We start from the raw sequence: 13,346 nt of genomic DNA, 5'->3' as shown, positions 1-13,346 counted from the left end.
AAATGAAAATTCAACTATAAATACTTTTCGTTTGGTATAAAATTAATATTCTTGTTTAAAAATTCTTTATTTATGTTTTTGATTTTAAAAATTCCTTTTTTTATAATTGATAATTTTTAGTTCAAAATTCAACTGGTACATTTTTCGTGGGAAATTCATATTTTTTAGTTGAAAATTCAACTATTCTTAATGGTTCAAAATTAATTATTTACCCGCAAATTAAACTGATTTATTTTCTGCTGAAAGTCGAATTATTTTGTTGAAAATTCGTTTTTTTTTGTTTTTTTTTGTTTTGAGAATTTGCTTTATTTAAATTTGAGAATTTTCAGTTGAAAATTCAACTGTTAATTTTTTTCAAAATTAATTCTTTTTATTGAAATTTTCATTATTCCATACTTGGTTAAAAATTGGTTGGTTTTAGTCAAAAATTCCGTAATTTGGTTGAAAATTGATGTATTTTCTTAAAAATTCTTTTTTTTAAATTGGTCATTTGTAAATGAAAATTCAACTATAAATATTTTTCGTTTGGTAAAAAATTAATCTTCTTGTTTAAAAATTCTTTATTTATATTGTTGATTTTAGGAATTCCTTTTTTTTATAATTGATAGTTTTTAGTTCAAAATTAAACTGGAATATTTTTTGTTGGAAACTCTTATTTTTTATTTGAAAATTCAAAATATCTTTAATGATTCAAAATTAATTTTTTTACCCGCAACTTTAATTGATTCATTTTCGGTTGAAAATTGAATTATTTTGTTGAAAATTCGTTTTTTTTGAGAATTTGCTTTTTTTAAAATTGAAAATTTTTAGTTGAAAATTCAACTATAAACATTTTTCGTTTGTTAGAACATTAAACTTTTTAGTTGAAAATACAAGTACTGGGTTGAAAGTTAAACTACTTTGTTAAAAATTCAATTTATTGGCTGAAGATTTATATTTTTGATTGAAAAATGCATTATTCTTTTGTTTGTTAAAAATTGATTGTTTTTATTATAAAATTCAACTATTCGACTAAAAGTTAAACTACTTTGTTGAGAACTCATTTTTTTTGGTTGAAGATTGAATTATTTTGTTGTAAATTCTTTTTTTTTTGTGTTTAATATTCCTTTTTTTAAATTGCTTATTTTTAGTGGGAAATTCATGTATTTTGTTGAAAGTTGGTATTTTTTGTAAAAAATAAAACTTTTTTATTATTAAAACTTCAACTACTTGGTTGAACTACTGTGTTGAAAATTCATTTTATTAGTTGAAGGTCCATCTCTTTAGTTAAAGTATTAAATATTTAGCTAAAAATTATTCTTTTTGTTAAAATTTAATTTTTTTTAATTGAAAATTTAATTATTCCTTTATTGATTAAAAATTAATAGGTTTTCAGTCGCTAAAGGTTCTTTGTTGAAAATTCATTTTGCTGCCTAAATATTTATATTATTCATTGAAAAATTCGTTTTTTTTTTTTTGAAAATTGATAATTTTAAGTTAAAATCAACCAATGCATTTTTCGTTGAAAATTCGTATTTTTTGTTAGAAAATCAATTTTTTTGGTTGACAATTCCACTGTTTTATTAAAAATTTAATAATTTTGTTCAAAATTCTAAATTTTTTTTAGAAGATATTTCTATTCTGTTGAAAATTTAATTATTTTTGTTATAAAATCCAATCTGTTTACTTGAAAATTTAATAATTTGTTAAAAATTCTAAATTTGTTCTAGAAAATAATTATATTCTGTTGAAATTTAATAATTTTGGTTAAAAATTCAATCTGTTTAGTTGAAAATTTATTTTGTTAAGAATTCGTCGTTTTTTGTAAAAAATCAATGTTTTTGGTTAAAAATTCAAAATGCTTTTAGAAAATAATTCTATTCGTTTGAAAATTTAACTATTTTGGTTAAAAATTCAAACTTTTTGGTTAAAAATTTATTAAATTGGTTCAAAATTCATGTTTTTTTTTAAATAATTCAATTCGGTTGGAAATTGAATTATTTTGATTGAAAACTTCACTCTGTGTGGTTGAAAAATTATTTAATTGAAAATTCGTCTTTTTTTGGTAATAAATAAATTTTGTTGTTAAAAAATTCAATCTGGTTGAAAATTTAATAATTTTGTTCAAAATTCTAAATTTTTTCTGGAAAACAATTCTATTTGGTTGAAAATTGAACTATTTTGGTTGAAAATTCAAACTATTGGGTTGATAATTTAATAAATTGGTTTCAAATTAATATATTTTTTAAATAATTCGATTATTTTGGTTGAAGAATGCAATCTGTTCGGTTGAAAATTTAATAGTTTTTTTCTAAATTTTTTCTAGAAAATAATTCTAAGCGGTTGAAAATTTAATTATTTTTGTTAAAAAATCCACTCTATTTATTTGAAAATTTATTTGATTGAAAATTCGTCTTTTTCATAGAAAATTAATTTTTGTGTTAAAAAAATTAAATCTGCTTGGTTGAAAATTTAATAATTTTTTTCAAAATTCTAAATGATTTCTAGAAAATAATTCTATTCGGTTGAAAATTTAATTATTTTGGTCAAAAAATTCAATCTGTTTACATGAAAATTTAATCATTTGTTAAAAATTCTACATTTGTTCTAGAAAATAAGTGTATTCTGTTGGAAATTTAATTATTTTTGTTAAAAATTCAATCTGTTTAGTTGAAAATTTATTTTGTTAAAAAGTCGTTTTTATAGAAAATTAATTTTTTTTTAAATTTAATCTGTTTGGTTGAATATTTAATCATTTTGTTCAAAATTGTAAATGATTTCTAGAAAATAATTCTATTCTGTTAAAATTTAATAATTTTTGTTAAAAATTCAAACTATTTGGTTGAAAAATTATTAAAATGGTTCAAAATTCATGTTTTTCTTAAATAATTCAACTCGGTTGAAAATTCAATTATTTTGATTGAAAAATTCACACTATGTGGTTGAAAATTTATTTGATTGAAAATTCGTCTTTTTTTGGTAAAAAATAAATATTTTTGTTAGAAAATTCAATCTGTTTGGTTGAATATTTAATAATTTTGTTCAAAATTCTAAATTTTTTCAAGAAAATAATTCTATTCGGTTGAAAATTTAACTATTTTGGTTGAAAATTTATTAAATTGGACCAAAATTCATGTTTTTTTAAATAACTCAATTATTTGGATTGAAAAATTCAATTTGTTTGGTTGAAAATGTAATAATTTTGTTCAAAATTCTAAATTTTTTCAAGAAAATAATTCTATTCGGTTGAAAATTTAACTATTTTGATTGAAAATGCAAACTATTTGGTTGAAAATTTATTAAATTGGTCCAAAATTCATGTTTTTTTAAATAACTTAATTATTTGGATTGAAAAATTCAATTTGTTTGGTTGAAAATTTAATAATTTTGTTCAAAATTCTAAATTTTCTCTATAAAATAATTCTAAGCGGTTGAAAATTTAATTATTTTTGTTAAAAAATTCAATCAGTTTAGTTGAAAAATTATTTTGTTAAAAATGCTCCTTTTTTTGTAAACAATTTATTTTTCGGTTAGAAATTCAACTGTTTGATTGAAAATTTGATAATTTTGTTCAAATTTTAAATATTTTCAAGAAAATAATTCTATTCGGTTGAAAACGTAATTATTTTGGATGAAAATTCAAACTGTTTGGTTGAAAATTTAATAATTTTGTTCAAAATTCTAAATTTGTTCTAGATAATATATCTATTCTGTTGGAAATTTATTTAATTTTTTTTTTTTAATTTCAATCTGTTTATTTGAAAAATTATTTTGTTCAAAATTCGTCTTTTTTTTGGTAAAAAATAAATTTTTTGGTTTAAAAATTCAAAGTTTTGTTAGAAAATAAATTCATTCGGTTGAAAATTCAAGTTGTGTGGTTGAAAATTTAATAAATTGGAACAAAATTCATGTTTTTTTTTTAAATAATTCAATTCAGTTGAAAATTCAATTATTTTAATTAAAAATTCAATCTGTTTGGTTGAAATATTAAATATTTTTTTGAAACTAATTTTTTTTCTGCAGATTAATTTTTTCAATGGACAATTTAATATCCCTTTATTAATGAAAAATGGATCATTTTTAGTCGAAAATTAAAAATTTTGGTTGTAGTTTCATATTTTTTGATAGAAACTTTGTTTAGCTGAATATTTAACGAATTCATTTTTAACTAAAAATTAATTATTTTTAGTTGAAGTTTAATTTATTTGTTCGAAAATGTATTAATTTGGTTAAAAATTTGTATTTGTTGCTATAAAATTAATCTTTTTGATTAAAAATGCAAGTACTTGGTTTATTTAAAAAATCAACTATTCGGTTGAAAAATTATCTTTCGTGGTTGAAAATGCATCCTTTCTTGATAATAATATAATAATGTTAACCAGAGTTTTTTTGCATAATTTTCTTATCGGACAAATGTTCGGATATTTTTGATATCCATTTAAAAATGTCGGGAATGCTTTTATTCAAAAAACAATTTTTCTTCTTTTTTTTTTAATTTCTAGATTTCAATTTTTTGTAAATTTTTGTTTCTTCTTTTTGCTTAAAAGCTGGGTAAATTTAAAAAATCAAAATTATGTTTCAAAATGATAACTGTATATTCTACCGAGTTTTGTTTTCGTATATAAAAAAAAAACTTTTATCACAACAAAAGTTGTTGAAACATTTTTTTAATTAGCGGTTCATCTGAGAAAAACTTTTCAAAATATTTCACGGGAGATTACAAAATTTTTTTAAACTTTCGAGTGGTTTCAAAAGATTTTATATAATTTTTAGAGACCTCAAAATACTTTTAAAAAATTTTAAGGATTTTCAAAGTGTTTCAGAATATTTCAAGGGATTTCATAAAATTTCAAGTTCTTTCTAAAGATTTCGAGGGCTTAAAAAATGTTGAGGCATTTCAAATGAATAAAAAATAATAGATTTTTGCAGACGTTCAAAATGTTTCAAATTCTTATGACGGATTTTAAACAATTTTAATGTTTTTCAGAGTGTTTGAAATTATTTTAAGAGGTTTTATGAACTTCAGAATATTTCGATGCATATTTTGTAATAGTCATTTTCTGATATACTGCCATATTTTAAGTATTAGAACTCATTATTATTTAAAAATTAATTATTTAAAAATACGTATTTCTCACTCATTTAGCCCTTTTTAGTTAAAATATTGATATAGGAAATAATCGTAAATCAAATCAGCCTCATGCCACTTGTTTCTGATAGGTCTGAGTAAAAAAAGTAATATTTTTTTAGATTTTGTATGGTCTTTTAAATAAAAAATAATTAGCGAAAATCGTAAAATTCACTGCTTTTAGACGTAAATTCCAATGCATTTCTACTAACCACAACAAATAGTCTAAATTTTGTATTATTTTTTATCATATTATATAATATAATAATAATATAATATTTATTTTATTTATTAATTTAAATTCATTTCTGATTTTCAAATATTTTAATAAACAAATTATGTGTTTTAATGAACACAATGTGCTTCCTGATTTATTATTATTTATTATTAACATAGGTTATTTCATGTTAAAAAAATATATGGAACACAATATGCTAATGTTAATTCTAGCTTATTTTGGAAAAGAACTCTAGCTGAACTTTTGATAAAAATATTTCGGTTTTCTTCATTTGACAATAATAGTATAGAGTTTAATGTTTTCCTTTTTCTCTGCAGGTGAAAGTTGCAATTCTTATCTAATTCTAATGTTGTATCGCTTATTTTATTCCTTAAAAGATTCTCTGCAAATCTCATTGGTAGTTTTTTATTTAACAAAAATTTTATTTGTGAAAACCTATTGTTTACAAAAGTAACGATTTTATAATCCCTGATTAAATGTTAAAAACAAAATGTTCCAATGAGATTTGCAGAGAATCTTTTAAGGAATAAAAAAGTCCTAGAGCATTAGGATTGAATAATAGTTGCAATTTTTGGTTTCAAAATTGTTATAGTAAACAATAAAATATTTTCCTCGATTTCATGATTTTTAATAAAGTTTATTTTTTAGCTTGGAATAACTTTAGTTCATGTTTAATTTGAAAACATGATAATAAAAATGTCCGTTTCGTCTTAAATCTTAAGCTAAAATGCATGAAAATGGTTATGCCGAAAAGCAAATTTTATTTCATTTCTTTAAACTTGAAAATTTGTTAAGCAACAATTTTTAAAAAAATTTTCCAAAATAAAAAAATTATCCTAAAATCTCCCAACTAACTAAATTTTCCTTACAATCATTCAAAAGTTTGTTCTTTACAAAATTGTAAAAAATCTACATTTTACTTAAAATTTTTGTCTGTTTCAAGTTAACAATTTTTCTGGAATCTTTTTAAGACTTCTAAACCTTCTAAATCAATGTCTTTTAACAATTTTCGAATTTGTCTGAATATTTTTTAAGACAAAAAAAATCTGCCTTCAAATAATTCAGATTCTTTAAAAAAAATTTTTTTAATACTTTGAAGTCTTAGAATATTATCCTAAAGATAGTTTTTCAAAATAAAAAATAAATAAACATTTATCTGGGAATCTAAAGAAAATTTTTTTATTCTCTTGTGAAACCTTCGTAATTTTAATTCAGCTTCTTTTTTCAAAATCCTCAACAATGCTCATTTAAAAAAAAAAGCCTGAAATTTTTCAAAAGTTTCAAATTAACTTTGAATTGTATCAATACTTTTAAATATTTATTAAGGATAATAGAATTATTCTATATTTCCTAATTCTGATTTAATTTTCTTCTAGAATTCTGTTTTTCAAAATAAAGAAATAAATGGAAATTTAACCAAGAATCTTGAGCCAATTTTATTGTTCTCTTAAAAGCTTTCAAAATTCTTGAAAAACTTCCACTTTTTTGTTAGAAATTTTCGAATGTTTAAATTTCGTTGACAATTTTTCTGAATTTTCGCAAAATTTCAAATGTTTTCGTATATTTTCAAAACTACTGAAACGTCTGCAAATAAAAAAAATTGTTATCTAAAATTAACCTTTTAAAATAAAATGTGAATAATTTTGAATTTTCCCAAAATCTTATTGTCCATGTGACAGGAAAAAAAAATTATAAAATTTAAAAAAGTTACTATCAAATTATAAAAATGTAGAAAATTTCACCCTTAAAAAGCTTTATTTTATTACATTGCAGTAATCCAAAACTGTATAAATTATATTTTCAGTAAATTATTATTTAAAAAACATAATTCAATCATTTTAAATGAAAATGAACATTTATTGATACTTTATTTCTATAGATTCGATTAGAATAATTATGATCAATAATTCAAAATCTAAATGTCTTGATGGGCGAGAATAAATCAATGTAAAATGGATAAACTCGCAAGTCGCAAATTATTTTGAAAGTTTAGTTCCTATATTACAATTTCTTTTTTAGAATAAGACCCTTCAGTTCATCTTTAATATTTAAAAACTAGTATAAATCTTAAGCTGATTTTCGTAAATGAAGTTATGCCGAAAAGCAAATTTTAAAATGAATTCATTAAAATTAATTAAATTTGTTTAGAACGTATAATTTCAGTTAATTTTTTTAAACTTGAAAATTTGCAAATATATTAAGACATCATTTTTTTATAATCTAAAGTACAAAGATGTTCACGTTTGCAACGATCATAGGTCATCTGTTCATTTTCAACTCAGAGTTCCAGGGGGCGGAATAAAATAAATATTTTAATTACAAATCCCGACTTGGGAGACTCCTACAATTTTTTTTAATTGTTCCAAAAATCAGGAATCTTTTTTGCACCAAAAGGAATATATTTTAGGTGAACTATTTAATACGAGGGGTGTTCAAAAAGTAAGTTTCCCTAGTCTGCCGGTCTGCCCCACTGCCATCTAGCGAGCTGGGACCGAACATAGTTTTAGTTTAGGATATACCGATAAGAGCGGAACCGGTCTTAGCTGCCGAAAAAATTTTTTCTTCAGTACCGGCTCGGAAACCATGGAGCTACCTCTGAAAAACGTGTCCACTTGCGAGTTGCGTGCAGTTATTCGCTTTTGAACTGCAAAAGGGCTTAATGGCTACGAAATTCACACTGAATTAGCGCATATTTATGGTGACAAATGCATGAGCGTGCAAATGATGCGTCGGTGGGGTACATATTTTCTCGAGGGGCGCAGAGAAGTTCATGATGAGCAGCGTGCAGGCAGGTCAAAAACCGCCATTACAGATAACGCAGTCGCAGCAGTCGAAAAATCATTTTGGCGGATAGGCGCTTTACAATTGACAAAATTTTGGACTCAATGCCTCCTGAAATCGATATTTGTCGAACTTCAATCCACACAATCATAACAGATCATCTTCGTTACCGTAAAGTTTGTTCTTTAAAAAACAGGGCACGGATTTTTATAAAGAAGGTTGGTTAAAGCTTGAGAACAGATGTAAAAAATGTATTCAAGTCCAAGGGGACTATGTAGAAAAATAGTTTATAAGTCAAACAATAAATACATATGTTACTTAAACCAAAAAATTGTGTTTTGCTTTTTTCCCGGGGCAGGGAAACTTACTTTTTGAACACCCGTCGTAGTTAAAATAAAGTAATTGAAATGAGATTAAAATCAAATTTAAAATCCTATGCAACGTCCATTAATCAAATTAATGTGCAGAAATGCGTAAAATAAAGCCAAGAATCCAACTACCAAATTTGGACAACCACCCTAAGATGTTCCTATAGAAACTTGAAAAAATATAACAATATTTTCCTAAAAATAAAAATATTTCTTTTTTGAACAAAACTGAAAAGGCAACCAAACAAATTTCCTTCCTTCTCTTTGTTTATTTTTATTATTATCAAATCACCATAAAAAAACATTTGTAAAAAATAATAAAAAAATTAATTCTTTTCTTTTGTAGGAAAAAATTGTTATCTTTTTTTCAAATTTCAATAGGAACATTTGATGGCGGTTGTCCAAATTTGTTCTTTGGATTTATGGTTTTATTTTCAGGAATTTTTCACATTTATAGTTTGTTTTTTTGTTTAGTTATTTCCACTTTTGCGGGCTTGGGGAGCAACTGGACTTCTTTTAGAATGGGAAGACACATTTCCCTACAATCGGGAATTATCTCCAATTGGAAGCAATGGACCAAGCAATTTTTCAACTGGTTATTCAGCCCAAGAAGCTCGTCAAATTTTACAGATTGCAGGGGATTCTGGTCTCGCAGTTGTTCCTTTGGTTCAAACTTTTGGTCACTTGGAGGTGAGACAATAAAAAAAAATGTTCATCCAATCATTCCTCTAAAGTTTCTTTAATTTCTCCCCTTATATGGAAATATCCACGTGAAAATCCACATGGAAATGAGGTTTTCAGGGTGGCCGCTGGACCGGGAAATGACCGGAAATTTTTTGAGACCGGAAAAACTTTATTTTTATTCAGTATACAACGTGTAATTTGATAACATTTTTCTTTGAAGATTTTTTATTTTTAAGCGTACATTTTTAATTTAAAGAATTTTTAAAACGCAAACTTGAAGATTTAAGCAATATATTTTCATTTATTAATTTTTATTCATTTCGGATTTTCAAATATTTTAATGAACTCGAGGTGAACTTTTGAAAATAATATTTTGGATTTTCTTTATTTGAAAATAATTATTTAGAGTTGGATATTTTTCTCTTTAGGTAAAGGTTGACATTTTTATTGAATTCTAATGCAGCAGCGCTCTTTTATTCCTTAAAAGATTCTATGAAAATCTCATCATTACGTTTTTTTAAAATGTTATTTATGAAAACCTATTGTTTGCGAAATAACGATTTTATAATCCCTAAATAAAAGTTTTAAAGTCAAAACGTACTAATTTTAATTGCAGAGAATATTTTAAGGAATAAAATAAGCCTTACAGCATTAGGATTTAATAATAGTTTACAATGTATAGTTTTAGTTAATTGTTTTAAAACTTGCAATTTTTTTAAACTACAATTTTTACAAAATTCTTCAAAATGAAAAAAAAATTGTAAAAGATCTCGATTTTTTTCAGAATTTGTATAATTTTTAAATTAAACATTTTTTGGAATTTTTAGGCTTCTAATCGTTCTAAGTGTCTTTAAAAATGTTTCTAAATTTGCAGAATTTTCTAAAAATTGTAGAAAAAATGGGATAAATATCTTTTAACTTGAAGCGAATTTTGTTCTGCCATTTTTAAAAAATCCTGCAAATTAAAGAAAAAAAGATTAAAATTATTTTCAATTTTCCTAGAAATCTTAAGATATTGTTTTTATTCTTTTGAAGCCTTTCACAATTCTTAAAAAACTTCTCTAGAAATAATAAGCAGGATTCTCTAAAAATAACAACAACAAAATCGATTCATTTTAAAAGATATTTAAAAGTTCGTAAGACAAGTTTTAAAAATAATTTGATTAAATTAAAAATTTAAAACAAGTTCTAGAATTCTCAAGATTTTGCATTAAAATTTGGAAGCTTTTCAAGGATTTTTAAACTATTTAAAATTAAAATAATTTAACCTAATTTAAACAGTGTTCAGTTTAAAAAAAATTTAATTTTTCAATTTTTAATTTGTCTATCTCTAAATTGCTTAAAATAATAGAACTTTGAAAATTTTAAAGTCCATTGATTGATTCGTTTAATGAACGTGATAACGTGGATTTATATTTTTGGAACTGAATTTAAATCTTTTAACTCTTTAATTTATAGAACTAAAAGATTCCCAATTTTTTTTTTATCTGCATTTAATTTAAAATTTTAAAAATTTGTTCTTTTTCGAATTTTTAAAATTTATTGACCGCGAAAAATGTGTTCGAACCGTGAAAGAAACGAGAATTTTTTTCTCAATTAAAACGGCCACCCTCATTTTCATGTTGATTATGGTTCGTTGGAACCCCATGAGTTTTTAAACCAATTCAAAATTTATTGCCTGAGCCCTTTTTGAAAAAAGTCCATTTTTTCAAAAGTTTTACTTTTTTAATTTTCTATGTCATTCCTTCTTTTTGGACTGAAAATTAATTTTATTTTTTACAGAAAATTTAACTATTTAATTATTGGTTGAAAATAGATAATTATTATTCGAAAATTCCAAAATATGGTTGAAAATTTATGTATTTTGTTGTAAATTAGTTATTATTGGATTGAAATTTCTGTTTACTGTAATTTTAACTATTCCATTATTAGTTTAAAATTTAATGATTTTTGTTGTTGAAAGTTTGTGCTTTTTTGTTTAAAATGAATTTTTTTTAATTAAAATTTATTTGTGTCATTATTGTTTGAATATTGAAGATTTTTTAGTCGAAATTTTCAAAATTTTCGGTTAAAAATTTAATAATTTTGTTTAAAAGTCATTCTTTTTTGTTAATAAATATTTTTCTAATGAAAATTGAAATATACTTAGATAAAAATTCAGTTTTCGGGTGAAGATTCTTCATTATATTTAAAAATTTAAATCTTCTTTTGAAAATTCGTGTCTTTTATGTTCAAAATTAATTTCTTTCACTGAAAATGAAACTTCCATTTTTCGTTGAAAATTAATTACGTTGAAATTAACCTACTTTGTAGGAAATTCAGCCATTTTTGTCAAAGTCATTTTTTATATTATAATTCAACTGTTTTATTGGAAATTCGTCTTTTTTTTAAAGAAAATTCAACTATTTTCTTTTAACATTGTTTTTCTTTTTTTGTCGAATATGTAAATATATTATTATTGAAAATTCATTTTTTTCGCTCAAATTTTTTCAAACTAAATTTTACCATTTCGTTTTTACTTGAAAATTCACCTTTTTTTAGTTAAAATTTCAATTTTTGGTAAATTATTAAAATTCTTGCTTCAAAATTAATCTTTTTTTAATCTTATTTTTTGGTAAAAAATTAATTTTCTTGCTTCAAACTTAATTTATCTTTCTTTTCAGTGGATAATTAATTAATTTATTTGAACATTCCTCTCTATGGTTAAAAATGGAATCATTATGGTGAAAAATTAATCTTTTTTTCGTGGAAAGTAATGTTTTTGTTTTTTTTTATTCAAAATCATTTTTATAAACTGAAAATTGAGCTTTTCAAATTTAAAATTCAACTAATTGGTTGAAAAATAAACTAATAATTTGCCAAATTAATTGTTTGGTAAAAAATTAATTTTTTCTTGGAAATGCATAGTTTTTGGTACAAAATTCTACCGTTCTGTAGAAATTTCATCTGTTTTGTGCAAGAAATACGTATTATTTGTTTAAAATTATTTTTTAAAATGAAAATTCAACTATTGCATTATTGTTTGAAAGTTGAGCATAAAATTGAGCATCGAAATTTCCAAAATTTGTAAATATGTCTTTTTTGGTTGAAAATTTATATTGTTTAGTTGAAAATGGAACTACTTAGATAAACATTTATTTTTCTGGTTAAAGATTCTTGATTTTGCTTGTATATTCAATTTTTTTTTTGAAAAATATGTTTCTATTTGTTTAAATTTTTCTAACCAAATTTTTAAATTTCATTTTCACCTGAAAATTTATCTTTTTTAGTTAAAACTTCCTTTATATGGTTAAAAGTTTAATTATTTTTTTAGAAAATTCAACCGTTTTGTGAAAAATTCATCTATATTGTTGAAAACGCGTACTTTTTTCGGTAGGAAATTAATTTTCTTGGTAGATAGTTCATGTTTTTGTTCGAAAATTTTACTGCGTATTTGTAATCTCCCGCTGCTTGAATGAATATTTTCGGATTTTGTTTCCCCCTAGGGATATTTTCACCTGGGCTGCTTCTGATTAACAATTTTTTTTCAGTTTGTGTTAAAACACGATGAATGGAGACAATTAAGGGAAGTAGATCACTTTCCCAGCTCCATGTGTCCCTCAAATCCCGGATCTTTACCCCTCGTGAAATCGATAATTCGCCAAATAGTTTCTTTCCACCCGGACATTCAATACCTGCACATCGGTGCCGATGAAGTTTGGCACTTGGGACTCTGTTCAGTTTGTACAAAACGTGCTGCCACTAAACATGGCAAATCGTCCCTATTTTTGGAACACGTTTTAGCAATTGCCCAGTATATTAAAGAAACGTACCCCTGTCTAAAAATCATCATGTGGGACGACATGCTGAGATCGATCGACTTGCCAATTTTAAACGGTAATTTAACTACATTTTCAGGGTGGCCGCGCGACCGGTAATTTATTTTTTTTACCGAAAATTTTACAGGATTTTAGGGGAAAAAAGAAGCTGTCCAAGTTTGATTTTAACAGTTTTTAAAATTATTATAAATAATTATTATTATTAGTTTTTAAATTATCAGAGCCTTTTTCCAGGTGGGACAGATAATATGTGACACAGCTAAATACCTATATTACCGAACACAGTTTTTCAGTTCACTGAATGTTTTTTTGAACCTCAGAACTTTTTTTGTAAATAAAATATCGAGCTG

The 13,346-nt window shown here is 23.5% G+C and overlaps 1 pseudogene; it reads left to right on the top strand.

Annotated features, from left to right (window-relative positions):
• LOC117172187 overlaps window positions 1-13,346 on the top strand; it is a 90,899-nt pseudogene that overhangs the window by 4,496 nt on the left and 73,057 nt on the right.

This window comes from Belonocnema kinseyi, chromosome 4 (assembly GCF_010883055.1).
Source record: "Belonocnema kinseyi isolate 2016_QV_RU_SX_M_011 chromosome 4, B_treatae_v1, whole genome shotgun sequence".
Lineage (NCBI taxonomy): Eukaryota > Metazoa > Arthropoda > Insecta > Hymenoptera > Cynipidae > Belonocnema > Belonocnema kinseyi.
Note: the sequence above shows the minus strand (reverse complement) of the source record. Positions and strands in the feature narration are given on the sequence as shown.